Source organism: Miscanthus floridulus, chromosome 7, assembly GCF_019320115.1.
Source record: "Miscanthus floridulus cultivar M001 chromosome 7, ASM1932011v1, whole genome shotgun sequence".
Taxonomy (NCBI): Eukaryota; Viridiplantae; Streptophyta; class Magnoliopsida; order Poales; family Poaceae; genus Miscanthus; species Miscanthus floridulus.
In genome coordinates this window covers 63,831,134-63,845,730 of record NC_089586.1, presented here as the reverse complement: position 1 = coordinate 63,845,730, position 14,597 = coordinate 63,831,134, and the positions used below count along the sequence as shown (strand labels likewise).

Here is a 14,597-nt window from a genome sequence, read left to right as displayed (position 1 = left end):
GTTGATTTGGATGATTATGCTAGTACTGGTTTTCTGGTTCCTTTGAATTTTGTGATCATCATGATCTTAATATTTGAGAACACATCTTTTATATTTGTGATCATGTCTGAGATGCTTCAGTTATATAAAACGATCATGTCTGTGATGCTTCAGCTATGTAAAACAATGTTTCACATATGTTTCGGCTCTATAATTTGTCTTATCATCATGTTAACATTTGTCATGAACTGTTTCTGTCTTTTCCTTCATGACTTCACTCTCTATTTTATTGCGTTATTTTTATGGATTAAAATAAATATGAAAATGCCTTATTTGTCAACAATCCAAAAACGTAATTTCAGGCCATTTTCATCTGTTGGCTTTGCAGGCATGCTAAAGCCTACGCCGTTTGAGGGCACTCACTACAAGAGGTGGCGTGAGAAAGCCCTTCTGTGGTTGTCGGCCATGCGCTGTGGTCATGTGCTCAATGAGCAGCCTGCTACTGTGAGATCCGATGAGGATGAGCAGGCTTGGGGACATGCTGAGACCATGTGCAAGGCTGCACTGTTGAGCATCATCAATGATTCTTTGGTTGATGCCTACATACCACTCCCGACTGGCAGAGCTGTGTGGGAAGCCCTTGAGGCCCGGTACGGTCTTTCCGACGCCGGTTCTGAGCTGTACATCATGGAGCAGTTCCATGACTACAAGATGGTTGATAACCGTCCTGTAGTCGAACAGGCTCATGAGATACAGGGACTGGTGAAGGAATTGGAGCTGTACGGCTGTCCTCTTCCTGACAGGTTCGTGGCAGGTTGTATTATTGCTAAGCTGCCACCTTCCTGGACTGATTTTGCTACTACCTTGAAACACAAGAGGCAGCAGTTTAGCATTGCTGAACTTGTTGGCACTCTTGATGTTGAGGACAAGGCAAGAGCAAAGGATGTTAAGGGAAAGAGCAAGGGCGGGAATGGTGAGGCGACTACTAGTGCACATGTGGTGCAAAAGTTTCGTCCTAAGCCACAAAAGAAGAAGCCCCAGCAGGAGCTTAAGCAGAAATCCACTACCTTCTTCAAGAAAGGTAATAATAAGAAGATGGGATTAGACAAGGCAAAGATGAACTGCTTCACTTGTGGGAACACTGGGCACTTTTCTAGAGAGTGTCCTGAGGCTAAGTGGAAGCCCCCACCAAAGGCGAAGACAGTCAACACCATTGAGACTGATGCAGACGCTGCTGGGTATGGTAATTTATCTGCATTTACAGTTTGTTCCTCACCTGATTGGTGGGTTGATACAGGTGCAAATATACATGTGTGTGCTGATAAGTCCTTGTTTTCCTTTTACCAGGTCGGGAGGAGTGGAGCCTTGCTGATGGGGAATGGCGCGCGTGCTGGTGTTCATGGTGTTGGTACGGTGGATCTGAAGCTTACTTCGGGGAAGACCGTGCAACTCAAGAACGTGCATCATGTCCCCTCAATAAGGAAAAATCTTATTAGTGGCTCTCTGCTATGTCGAGACGGTTTTAAACTTGTGTTTGAGTCGAATAAATGTGTTATGTCAAAGTATGGAACCTTTGTTGGAAAAGGCTATGAGAGCGGAGGCTTGTTCCGCTTGTCTTTGGTTGATACTTTACCTCTTGCAGTGAATAATGTCGTTAATAACGTTAATGTTGAGATGAATGTTTGGCATTCTCGATTATGTCATGTTAATCTTGGTTGCATGTCCCGCTTAGCTGGTTTGAATTTAATTCCTAAATTTGATGTTGCCAAAAGCTCCAAATGTCATACATGCGTTGAGGCAAAACAACCTCGCAAGCCTCACAAGGCAGCTGTGGCGAGAGAGTTGGCACCACTTGATCTCATCCATTCCGATATTTGTGAAATGAACGGAATTTTGACAAAAGGTGGTAAGAGATACTTCATAACGTTCATAGATGATTGCACTCGATATTGCTATGTGTACCTAATTAAAACAAAAGATGAGGCATTACATTATTTTAAAACTTTTAAAGCTGAGGCTGAGAATCAACTTGAAAAGCATATCAAACGTTTGCGGTCCAATTGCGGGGGAGAATATTTCTCTAATGAATTTTCTGAGTTTTGCGCGGTGCACGGTATAATTCATGAGAGGACACCTCCATACTCACCACAATCCAATGGGATTGCTGAAAGAAAGAACCGCACTCTAACTGACTTGGTGAATGCCATGTTGGAGACAGCTGGTTTATCTAAGGAATGGTGGGGTGAGGCAATTTTAACTGCGAATCATGTCCTAAATAGAGTGCCCACAAAGAACAAAGAAATCACTCCATTTGAGGATTGGGAGAAAAAGAGATTAAATATTTCTTATCTTCGCGTTTGGGGTTGTTTGGCCAAAGTGAACGTGCCAATAAACAAAAAGCGAAAGCTTGGACCAAAAATTGTAGACTGTGTTTTCTTAGGCTATGCCATTCATAGTGTGGGCTATCGGTTTTTAATAATAAATTCTAGTGCTCCTGATATGGCTGTTGGAACAGTCATGGAGTCTAGAGATGCCACGTTCTTTGAGAATGAATTTCCAATGAAAATAGGTGCATCTAGCATGTCTAGTCATGATCCTATTCCTGAACTTCATGAATCAAATATACACGCTGATGATAACACCCATGAGCTTGAGCAAAATCCTGAGGAGGATGATAATACTGTCACTCGAAGGAGTAAGAGGCAAAGAGTTGCAAAAATCCTTTGGAGAAGACTTTATTATATATCTAGTGGATGACACTCCCACAACCATTTCTGAGGCATACTCTTCTCCTGATTCTGACATGTGGAAAGAGGCAGTGCAAAGTGAGATGGACTCCATTATGTCCAATGGGACGTGGGAAGTGGTTGATCGTCCATTTGGTTGCAAACCTGTGGGCTGTAAATGGGTGTTTAAAAAGAAGCTAAGGCCTGATGGTACAATTGAGAAGTACAAAGCTAGGCTTGTTGCTAAGGGTTATACACAGAAGGAAGGTGAAGATTACTTTGATACTTACTCACCTGTTGCTCGATTGACGACCATTCGTGTGTTGCTATCCCTGGCTGCCTCACATGGCCTTTTCATTCATCAGATGGATGTTAAGACAGCCTTCCTAAATGGAGAGCTTGAGGAAGAGATCTACATGGATCAGCCTGATGGGTTTATTGCAAATGGTCAAGAGGGTAAAGTTTGTAAGTTATTGAAGTCCCTGTACGGCCTAAAGCAAGCCCCCAAGCAGTGGCACGAGAAGTTTGATAAAACTTTAACATCAGCCGGCTTTGTTGTGAATGAAGCTGATAAATGTGTATATTATCGGTTTGGTGGTGGTGATGGTGTGATACTATGCTTATATGTGGATGATATATTAATATTTGGCAACAATCTAAATGTGATTAAAGAAGTAAAAGATTTTTTGTCGTGTAACTTTGAGATGAAAGACTTGGGAGAGGCTGATGTTATTCTCAACATTAAGCTTTCAAGGGAGGAAGGAAATGGTGGGGTAACTCTTATGCAGTCTCACTATGTGGAAAAGGTCTTGAACCGATTTGGGTACAATGAGTGTACGCCTGCTCCTACTCCGTACGATCCAAGTATTCATTTGAGGAAGAATCACAGAATTGCAAGAGACCAATTGAGATATTCACAGATAATTGGTTCTCTTATGTACCTAGCTAGCTCAACCAGGCCTGATATCTCGTTCGCTGTAAGCAAACTGAGCCGGTTTGTGTCAAATCCGGGAGATACTCACTGGAATGCTCTTGAGAGAGTGCTGCGCTATTTGAAAGGGACAATGAGTTACAGCATTCACTTTTCCGGGTATCCGAGGGTACTAGAGGGTTATTGTGATGCTAATTGGATTTCTGATGCGGATCAGCTGTATGCCACGAGTGGATATGTGTTTCTACTTGGAGGTGGTGCTGTTTCTTGGAAGTCTTGCAAGTAGACTATCTTAACGAAGTCTACAATGGAAGCAGAACTGACCGCATTGGATACCGCTAGTGCTGAGGCAGAGTGGCTCCGTGATCTCCTGATGGATTTGCCGATTGTTGAGAAACCAATCCCAGCAATTTCCATGAACTGTGATAATCAAACTGTGATCACTAAGGTAAATAGTTCTAAGGATAACATGAAGTCCACAAAGCATGTGAAGAGACGTTTGAAGACTGTCAGAAAACTGAGAAACTCCGGAGTAATTGCATTGGACTATGTCCATACATCAAATAATCTGGCAGATCAATTCACTAAGGGTCTGTCACGCAATGTGATAGAAGGTGCGTCGAGGGAACTGGGTTTGAGACCCACATAGAGCCATCAACAGTGGTAACCTATCCTATGTGATCGGAGATCCCGTGAATTAGGATGGCGAAACAAGCTGTTGATTGACTGAGGGAGAGACCCCTTAGATTATAGCTCAGTTTGTTGGAGATGCACCGTCTCTCCAATACTGTTAGGCAGGATGATTAAGTTCTTAATGTGATCCGAGCAGCTTGGTATAGCGGGGATGTTGTCCTATAGAACATCATATAAGGAACACACCTATATGAGCTCGATTGCTAGTCACAATCTATGAGATGTGGGTAATCTCTAGATGCTCATGAAAAGGCCTCGAAGTGTGACTTATATGCTTCAAACAGAGGGAAGGCACTTGGCAGCCTAGTATCAGTTAAGAGGCTATGTGAAACTCATCTCGCACAAAACTGTCAATTCAAGGTTCTGTCCATTGTTCAGTTGTGGATGAGTGTAGCTAGCCTTCTAGATGGATGTTCAACTTAACAGTCTCCATCGAAACACTGGTATATAAAAGGAATGTGGTTCTGAGAACTCCAAACTGCGTACCCTAGAGTTTGGTGGGGATTGTTAGATATTATGGGCTTGGCCCATTTATTTAATAACTCTATTAAACTCTATGGTCCGTACATGTGCATTAATGGTTTTATACCATATGGGAATTTAATCGAGAGGCGACTCTACTTAAATACTTGGTCATTGGTCGATCTATTTGAGAAGTAAAAGTGGATCACCTGGATGCCACACGCGCGCGCGCGCGCCGCCGCCGCCGCCGCCGCCGCCCGGCCCGGCCCGAGCCCGTGGGCGTGGGCGAGGCAGGCAGGCAGGCGGGCGGGCGGCGGCGGCGAGCGAGCGGACGGGCGGGCGAGGCCTTTATTTTTGAAACTGACGAATTGATTGGAATTGATTGGAGGAGTTTCTGGTAACTCCCGTGACTCCTGGCTCTCCGTCTCCATCTCTCCCACCGCAGAAGGGAGGTGTGACCCCTCGGTGCCGTCGGCTTCTCGTCTTCTGGCCTCTGCCTATAAATCAAATCCTCCCTTCTCGGTTAAAATCTCTTGGCGAAATACACCACTTTCCAGCAGCGCAAGTTCTTCCCGTTCCACCTCCGGCGAGCACCAGAGATGGAAGAGTAGGCCTTCGGAACGCATCTCCGTCGTGGGCTTCACCTGCTCGGGTGAAGACGGGCGATTACGTTTTTGGGGAGTGTCGGTGGTGGCACGACTACTCGCTGGTGAACCTGTAGCGGTGCCTCTTCACGGCATCCTTTTCTGCACTGCATCGAGCGGGACGACTACAACAGCAAAGCACCACCATGGCTTTTCCTGGTGCGAGCGGCTCCGCCGCAGGGTATAATCTCCTTCACCCTCTTCTGAATTTCATTATCAATATCACGATGTTCCTAGGCAATATTGCTTTAATATTCAACATGCTCTGTTTGGTTGATTTGGATGATTATGCTAGTACTGGTTTTCTGGTTCCTTTGAATTTTGTGATCATCATGATCTTAATATTTGAGAACACATCTTTTATATTTGTGATCATGTCTGAGATGCTTCAGTTATATAAAACGATCATGTCTGTGATGCTTCAGCTATGTAAAACAATGTTTCACATATGTTTCGGCTCTATAATTTGTCTTATCATCATGTTAACATTTGTCATGAACTGTTTCTGTTTTTCCTTTCATGACTTCACTCTCTATTTTATTGCGTTATTTTTATGGATTAAAATAAATATGAAAATGCCTTATTTGTCAACACCTCCCCCGTCGACGTGGAGGCAGAGGCCTCATCGAAGCCGGTGCAGCCCCCATTGGCGTGGAGGTGAAGGTCCGTCGTCGCCGGCGCGGCTTTGATTTGGGGCGGATTCGTCATCGTGGTCTCGATTCGAGGTGGAGGCAGAGGGGGATTCGAGCGGGCTGTGGTTTGAGGAGCGAGGGGCTCCCGGCAGCCGTCGAGATCCGGCGGCTGCAATCAGGACCGGGAGGAAGGATCCAAACCCTATTGCGACACGACTGCCGGCGGCGCCGCTGCGAGGACGTCGATGTCGTCACCGGCGACGGCCTCCAAAGACTCCAGCTCCTGCAGGTACGCGCGACCGCCTCGTCCCCCTTTCATCTCCACTTTCATCTCCCCTCACCACGCTTCTGTTCATCTGCTTCATGGCGGAGGCCAAATCGCCCCTGACGTGAAATCTGCCGCCATATTCTCGATTCACGCAGCCGTATTCTCGTGAGCTTGAAGGGGATTGGCGCTCCCTGTTCTTCCCCGTTGAGCTGGAGGTGGAAGGCTATATTACATAGAGCAAGGAGCCCCGGCGAGTCCGCCGCTCAAACTGGCGTCGCCAGGCCAGATTGCAGCGAGAGCCAATGTCATCTTCTACTTGTGACTATTTTTGCACATCAGCAAGTTCCTGGTCGTTCATATTTTGGGGATTTTGAAATTTGTAGAAAACCAAAAGGTGGAAGGGAGTTAATTTGTTTGAGGGAATAGTTAATACCAGAAAAACACAGAGCAGATTGTGGACAAATCCATAGTTAATATCTGCATATGTGAACTGATGAACAACGAGCCAAGTCTGATACAGAGTTTCCTGCCACCCTACTCATCTCTTGCTCTGTTCTGCAATCTGCAATCGTGGCCATGTTACTTTGTTGTATGCGATCATTGTGGCCCTCTCGCCCCCGCGGGCGACACGGGCGGCTGCGCCCTCCCAAACCCTAGCAGCCGCCCCTTCCCCCCTCCCCCTGCCACGCCACCGCCGGAGCTGGCCGCAGGCATGGCCACGCGGCTCGCCGGGATGGCGGTGGCGGGGTTCCTCCTCTCCTCGCGATTTGGTGGCGCAGGTGACAGCGAGCCGGCGGATCTCCTCCCACTCGGGCTGCGTGGAGCTCGGCGGGGGCGTCCGCCGCGGCTGTTGGTGGCGCCGGCTGGTGCCCGGCTGGCGCGTGGGGACGGCGGCGGATCCCCTTCTCCCTCGCCCGTCCCTTCCTCTAGTCTTGGCGGTGGCGGCTGCGTTGGCCCGGATCGCTGGTTCGGGTCCGGGGCGGCTGGATCCGGTGCCCACGCGGCCGGATCTGGAGCTTCGGTACCTGGACCCGCCACTCTCTTGAAGGGCCGGCGAGGGCGGTGGCTGGCCAAGGCGGAGGCGGCGGCGACAGCAAAGGGTGTCGGCACCGGTGCTCTACTGCCGGTTCTGACGCCGCTGGGCAGGGGGCGGCGCCCACGGGGGTGGGGCGCGTGTCTGGTGGTGGCTGACGTTGGATCGCAGCGTCGGCAGCACATGCCAAGAGCCGATGACAGCGGCCGCCTGAGGCGTTGGTTGTGCGGCGGTGTTTTCGTGAGCAGCGGAGTCAGGTCCGGCTCCGCGTTGCCCGGCCGGAGGGGGTGACCGCCGACGTAGCTGTGCGGCTGTTGTGTGCAGCCGGTGCGTCGAGGCCCCTCTAAAGGGGTTACTGTGGAGCGGCAGGACAACGGTGAAGGCAGTGACGGATGGCAAGGGGCCTTGCTTCTTGGCCTGACGTCAAGGTTGCAAAAGGCGCTAGGCGGGATCTAGGCGGTGACCCTTCGCCTAGAGCTTAGGCGCGCCTAGGCTTGCCTAGGCGTTTCCTAGGCGAGCCTGAGAACCACAGCAGAGGAGGGAGGAGGCCAGGAGCAGAGGAGGGAAGAACAGAGGAGGCGGCGGCGGGGAGCAGAGGAGGCAAGAACAGAGGAGGGAGGAGATGAGGAGCTTGGCCGCTTGGGGCACGGGAAGACTCACCGCAGAGAGGGAAGAGTCCGCGAGCTCATGGCGGCCGGGCGTCGATGGAGCAAATCGGGGTAGCGCGACACGAGCTCGACTGGCGGTGGGAGTAGATTAGGGAGATGCGGGGCGAGCTCGACCGGCGGCGGGAGCAGATTGGGGTGGCGTGGGGCAAGCTCGACCGGCGGCGGGAGCAGATCGGGACGGCACGAGTCGAGCTCAACTGGCGGCGGCGGTGAGAGCTCCTGGTCCCTCTCTCTTTCTCCAACCCTAGCAGTGGGCCTATACTTAGTCAAAGAGGCCAACAAAGCAGCCCAAGCCCATCCAACCGACCAACCCTTGTCCGGTTCTCAACTTCTTCATCCCTCCATCCATTCGCACTCTCCTGCTCAGCCGCCGCTCACACCTCCGCCGTCTGACGTCTCTAGCTCCGCCCTCGCCGCTCGACGTCCCCTCCTCCCCCGGTGCCGCCCAACGTTCCCTCCTCTCTCTGCATCGCCCGACGTTCGCACCTCCGCCTCTGCCGCCCGCCCAACATCCCTACCTCCTCCACCTGACCTCCTCCCTCCGTCGGCACCAACGACGTCCGCGCCGCCTAGGGTACCGCCTACCCCCCTAGGCGAGGCGGTACCCCTCCGCCTAGCGACTATGCGCGCCTAGGCGGGCGTGGAATAGCGCCTTGGCGAACATTGCCTGACGTTCATGCTTGAGGACTCCTTGGGCGAAAGCCTAGCGACGGCGACACCTGTGGGTGCCGCTTTCCCTGTTGGGGGCGTCGTGTATCCCCTCTAGCACTATCATCCAAGGGTGAAAGCCCGGTCCACTTTGGACGTGCGACGGTGGCGCCATCGACGTCGCTACCTTCCTGAAGGCGTCGCGTTTGGATTTCGTCGTGGCCTCGATGTCTCCTCGGCGATTGTTCTTCGCTTCTTGGTGCCTCGATGACGCGTGGAGGTGGGTCTTGCTGCGAGAAGTCGAAGCTGCTGCGTCAGGGACGTGGCTCGACAACGATGACACGTGGCGAGCACCCTCCTTCATCGTTGGCTGGGGTCTGCTAGGGGTCGGCAAGCGCTGGAGGCGAGGCGGGTGGCCGTGATTGGAAGTCGGAGCTGCTCTTTGCGGGGTGCTTGAGCTTGGCAACGATGACCGGTTGCGGCCGCTTGCTTCGGGCTCGTTGGTGGGTGGCTTGTGTGTGGACTGCCATGAGAAGTCGGAGCTGCTGGCGTCTTCTGCCATGCTCGGTAACGATAACCCATGGTAGTGTGCCGTGTTAGTGCTCAGCTGCGTCGTGTGGGTTGGTTAGCCTTCGGGTGCCCTTTTGACATCCCGTTGGCTAGCCCTCTTGTACATAAATTCTTTCTGTCTTAATTGAGCGGCAGAGCTCTTGCCCTTGTTTCAAAAAAAAACTTTGTTGTATGCGAATATAAACCCTAGTGTCTGGAGTTGTTCAGATTTTTTTAAGGATTTGGTGTTCCGTTCCCATATAATCCCTATGCAACTATGTTAGACATAGTTTTCATGGCTCATCAACTAAATATTTATTGTTTAGATGTGACATGCAAGAATGAAGGTTCAGATTTGATGTACGAATTCCGTGTGGATTTTTAGCCAATCAAGCTTGCTGTGTTCCTAGCAATGTTTTCAAGTCATCTGATTAATCACGATTAGTCGGTCTGGTCGGTACCATGACCTCGATTAGAGACTTCGACTCGATTAGCTCGACTAGAAATCTGGTCGTCCGACTAGTCGACGACTAATCACGATTAGTCGTCCGACCAGGGGGCTGTACGACTAGGCTGGGCACTGCCTTCTTTGGGCTTGCCTGACTGGAGTAGTTGGGCTACCAATTTGGCCCACTAGGGTCTGTAATATATATACAGGAGGCCAAGTCTCCAGGGTTCCCATCTCTCATTCTAGATTCTCTCCGGTGCGTGACGGTTGCTGCTGCTCTGCTCTCTCTCTTCTCCTCTCCTGTGCGTGACGGCTGCTGCTGCTCTGGTCTCTCTCTTCTTTGCTCCTGTGCGTGACGGCTGTTGCTGCTCTGCTCTTTCTCTCTTCTCTGCTTCTCTTCCTCAGCCAGCACGCCTCTTGGTGAAGCTCTTCCCTGGCTCTGCGCCTCTGGTCCCCCCTAGCTCACGAAAATGAGCTCTTCCTCCAATGATGGTAGGTGTGCCCACTGCCCAGACCAGACTCGACTGGTCGTCCTAGCCGACGACTAATTGCGACTAATCGTCTGGTCAGTCCCATGGCGACCAGAGTCGACTAGACGACTTGAAAACATTGGTTCTTAGACATGCAAAGGATTGCCTGTACTTGAATATATAGCATAAATTGCATTTGAATAATTGATGCACTACAAAATTTGGAGTTGATCCCATTTCTAGATTTTTAACAAATGGATATACTACCTCTGTCCCTAAAAGGATGCAACTATGGGTTGCGTGCCAATTAAAGTACTTCACCTTTGACCAAGTTTCTAGTAAATAGTATTCACATTTATGGCTTCAAATTAATTTATTATAAAAATACATTTGATAATTAATCTAAGGATATTTGTTTTATATTATAAATATTTATACTTTTTTTATCTATAATTGGTCAAACTTGATATACTAAAACATGACGCAGTTCTAGAATTGCATTCTTTTGGGGATGGAGGGAGTACTTCAGAATCTAAATCTTACATCGAAGTTTGTTGTCGTTGAGTTATTTATGATGTTTAGAATCTAGGATTACTATTTTTGTCAACAATATCAATGTGCTTACTATGTGCCATAATTGAGTTGTGATAATCTGAAATGTGCATCACAAATGTGCAATTTGCCATAATTCATTAATTTTTTCAGTTATTGAGTGCCATGGTGGTGCCTTATATTTGCTTGCGTCCATTGCAGTGGGTTAATAAGGATCTGTGTATAGTATAAGATTGCACGAGAGAGGATGAGCTAATTTAACCGGTCAGCTTTCCGTCTCTGATGGATAAAAGGAAGTATGTCTAGAATTGTGTGTAATTTTTACTTTAGCTTTAGTTTTCAGTACCATGTGGCAACCAAGGAAATTTCTTGCTAGTTTGTTTTTCTAACAAGCTCGTTTGCTTGTCATGTCATTGTTGGACAGCAAGAATATTCAATAGAATGTTTGAAGAGCGAATCAGGCTCTCTTCTTTTCTGATAGTGTGTCTGAATTACAGCACTCAGTAAAAAAATTACAGCAAGTATTGATTATTTTTTGTTGCAACAAAGTTGTGCTTCAAATTCTTTTTCAAAATCTTTTATTTCCTGATTCTGCATTCAAACGGTGCCTTGCTAAAAAATTTAAAGATGTGCCATTGTCTACCCTGTCACTTCTCAAGACTCTCCTATCGATCCAGATATGAGAGGCACTTGCAACTTATGCTATGAACAGTGAGACTAATATTACACGATTACCGTCAAGGCATCTATAATGAACTGTCGCATTAAATAAATTCAAAAATAAAAGAAAAAATAAGATAATTTATGACCAGCCATTATGCAAAAGGATAATCTGCATCTCACCAAGATTACACGGATTATGGTAATTTGCATTCGTGTATCATAGAGATCAGTTTCTGAGTAGGAAACAAATAAGTGGTTCTTTGTTCCTTTGTTAAGCTATGCTTATCAAGTTATTATTTATGTGGATTCAGTTCTTCAGAACCTTGTGCCTATGAACCATCGAGCCTTCCATGCTATCCACCATGCAAAGAAAGAGATGTGAAGTTGAAGTATGAGAATCATAAAAGGTTTGGTGCCACTCTTTCCACTTATTGCAGTGTGTTTATTTTTCAGGAAGTCGAGGGTTATTGGGTCAGTGTAGAACGTCACAGAAACCGATAGCATGTGGGTGTTTTTAACCTTTAAAGTTTCTGAATTGGACTTTTACCTGGAATGATGTGAACTGTAAATTTTTGAGGTATTGTGCATTGTTGATATTTTACTTCTCAACCTTGACTTTTGGTATTGCATTCTGCAATATGCAGTGATCAAATTCATGGAGATCTTTCACTTGTGCCTTTTAATCCTCAATATGCAGTATCTGAAAATTGATTTAGATATAATGTAGAAACATTTTGATATAGGGACTTTGAAAGTTGGAGACGTAGGCAGCTCTTGTATATATACTTTGAATTATATTTATATTTTCAATTATAAAACTGCAAATGTACTATGTAGGAGGCTTTTAAATATATAAATTTTAAAGTTTTTTATACCAGTCTATACAAATTTTAATATGTAACTTGAAAGTAGAGGTGTAGAAAGTTTTGAACTATATAATTTGTAAGGTTTTAAATTTGAGATACAAGGGCTTTTAATATGTAACTAGAAAGCTGAAAGATAGATATGTACCAAGTTTTTAACTATATAATTTGAAAGTTCTGAATTCTGTCTATGAAGTTTTAAATATGTAGCTTTAGCTTGATAGATAGAGATGTACTAAGTTATAAATATTTAATTTGGAAGTTTCTCAATTCCAATCTCAAAGGTTTTATTATTCCACGTCAAAACTAGATACGTTCAAAGATTTGAATATGTAATCTAAAAGTAGAAAACTATGAAATAGGGCACATGGTAAACATAAAGTTTGGCACGGTAGAGTAGAAAGTTTATAAAGTCATACTTCAAAGTTTGTAAAATTGGTGGCTCAAATTTGAGTTCTGTTTCGTTGGGATATAGAAGTGTAAATTCTAGAAATGTACCGCATGAACCTTCTGAATTTAGAGGGATAACTTTATAATTAAAAGGTTTTTAGAGTTCAGTGTATAAAGTTTTAGAATATTATAGTTCAATGTCTGTGTTGAAAGTTTTTAATTACAAAGTTTTTGGATCTTCAAATGCATTTGGGTGCTGGGAATACAAAGTTTATAGCATCCTAGTTCAAAGTTTGTACATTTAGAGGGCAAGAATTTATTTCAAATTAGTGATTACATGTTAAACTGAATATTGAATTTAAAATTTTTAACTTAAACTATAGAGACATAGTAAGCTTTTAATATTGAATTTGCAAGTTTCTCAATTTCAAGTGCAAGTTTAAAATGTAACTTGAAAGCTAGATATGTACAAAGTCTTTAAATATTTAATTTAAAAGTTTTGTATTTTTGTTTATAAAGATTCAAACATGCAACTTGATATATATTATTTTATCATGTAGGAAGTTTTTCTGAATATAATTATGGAAGTTTCTGAATACCAGATCTGAAGGTGTTGTAAGTTTTTGAATTTGTGATTTCAAAGTTTGCAATATTCCAATTTGAAAGTTTTGGCACACATGGTAAAATTCTGGATATAGAAAGTTTTTTCCCTTATGTCTTAGAAATTTTCAATACTTAGGTAGAAAGGTTCTGTTTTCCAATATGAAGAGTTTTCCATATTGAAATTCTGGGCATTGTACTCTAAAACATATTAGTACTTGTATGGAAAGGGTTTTTAAGTATTTACATGTTTACGAGGAACTAGGCGCATTGCATTAGAAATGCCCTAAATGTGGGGTGCATTACAAAGTTTTAGAGTACAATGTTTTTAAAGTGAGTTATTTGAGTGGAAAGTTTTCAAAATTATAAAGTTTTTAACCTTTGGAGTAAAAAGTTTTCTTCTGTGATAGTTGGAAGTTCCTAAACCTAGAGTGCAAAGATTTGAATGACAATGTTTGCATTTAGGAGTATAATGTTTAGAATTACAAAGTTTCTAAACTAGGTCAGTGTGAAGGTCCTTAACCTGGGGCGTAACATAAGTTCTAATCTTGGATATTTTTCTAGTGAGCTACTGCAAAGTTCCACAATTTTTTAGAGCACATGTTTTTGAAAATTACTAGTTTTTACTTGGAGTGAAAAGTTTGTAATGTGACAGTTGATATTTCTTAAATTCATAGCCCAAAGTTTTAGACGTACAAAAATTCAGAACTATCTATAATATAATTGTAATGTCCTAATTTTCGTGTGCAATGCAACATTTTTGGTTTGGAAGTACAATGTGTCAAATGAGCTACTGCGAAGTTCCTGATTTTAGAGTGCAAAGTTTCCAAATTACAAGTTTTGAACCTTTAGATTATTTTTTTTGAATGATAAGCTTGTAACTAGGTGTGCTATTGTAAAGTTTTAAAATTTAGGAACCTTACAAGTTAGGCATGTATATAGCTTTCCTGTTATTTAGTTTTTCAACACAAGGTATATATTTTTTCTGCTACTTGTGACTCCTTTGCATATGAGAGAGTTTCTGGTCATTTATAACTTTTTGTCATATTTTTGTATTTTGGTCATTTTGATTGGTTAGAGTTCTGTGTTTGACTCCTTTTGTTGTTGCAAAATTCTGCAAGATGAAGACCACATAAATCAATAATAGATTTGTAATTTGGCTGGAGGCACTGGGCATGACCAAAAAATAGTCAATGTTGGCTGAATATTATAGTTGGTTGCATTGAATATTGCTTTGGATAATGTTTTTTTAGGTGGTGGTATTGTCTGTTTTATTTAGTTGATTATGTTATTTTTTGTCAGAATAGTATCAAATTGTGTGGGTGAGCAACTAGTACTAATTAGTTTTCCTACTAGGGGAGTCACTCGGTGTGAACTA

The 14,597-nt window shown here is 44.9% G+C and overlaps 1 long non-coding RNA gene across 1 annotated transcript; it reads left to right on the top strand.

The window, feature by feature from the left end:
• The first annotated feature begins 6,221 nt into the window (after positions 1-6,221).
• Positions 6,222-14,022, top strand: LOC136463325 (uncharacterized). Its single transcript, XR_010760988.1, has 3 exons — positions 6,222-6,356; positions 11,678-11,773; positions 13,180-14,022. It is a non-coding gene; the product is annotated as an uncharacterized lncRNA (long non-coding RNA).
• The last annotated feature ends 575 nt before the right edge of the window (positions 14,023-14,597 follow it).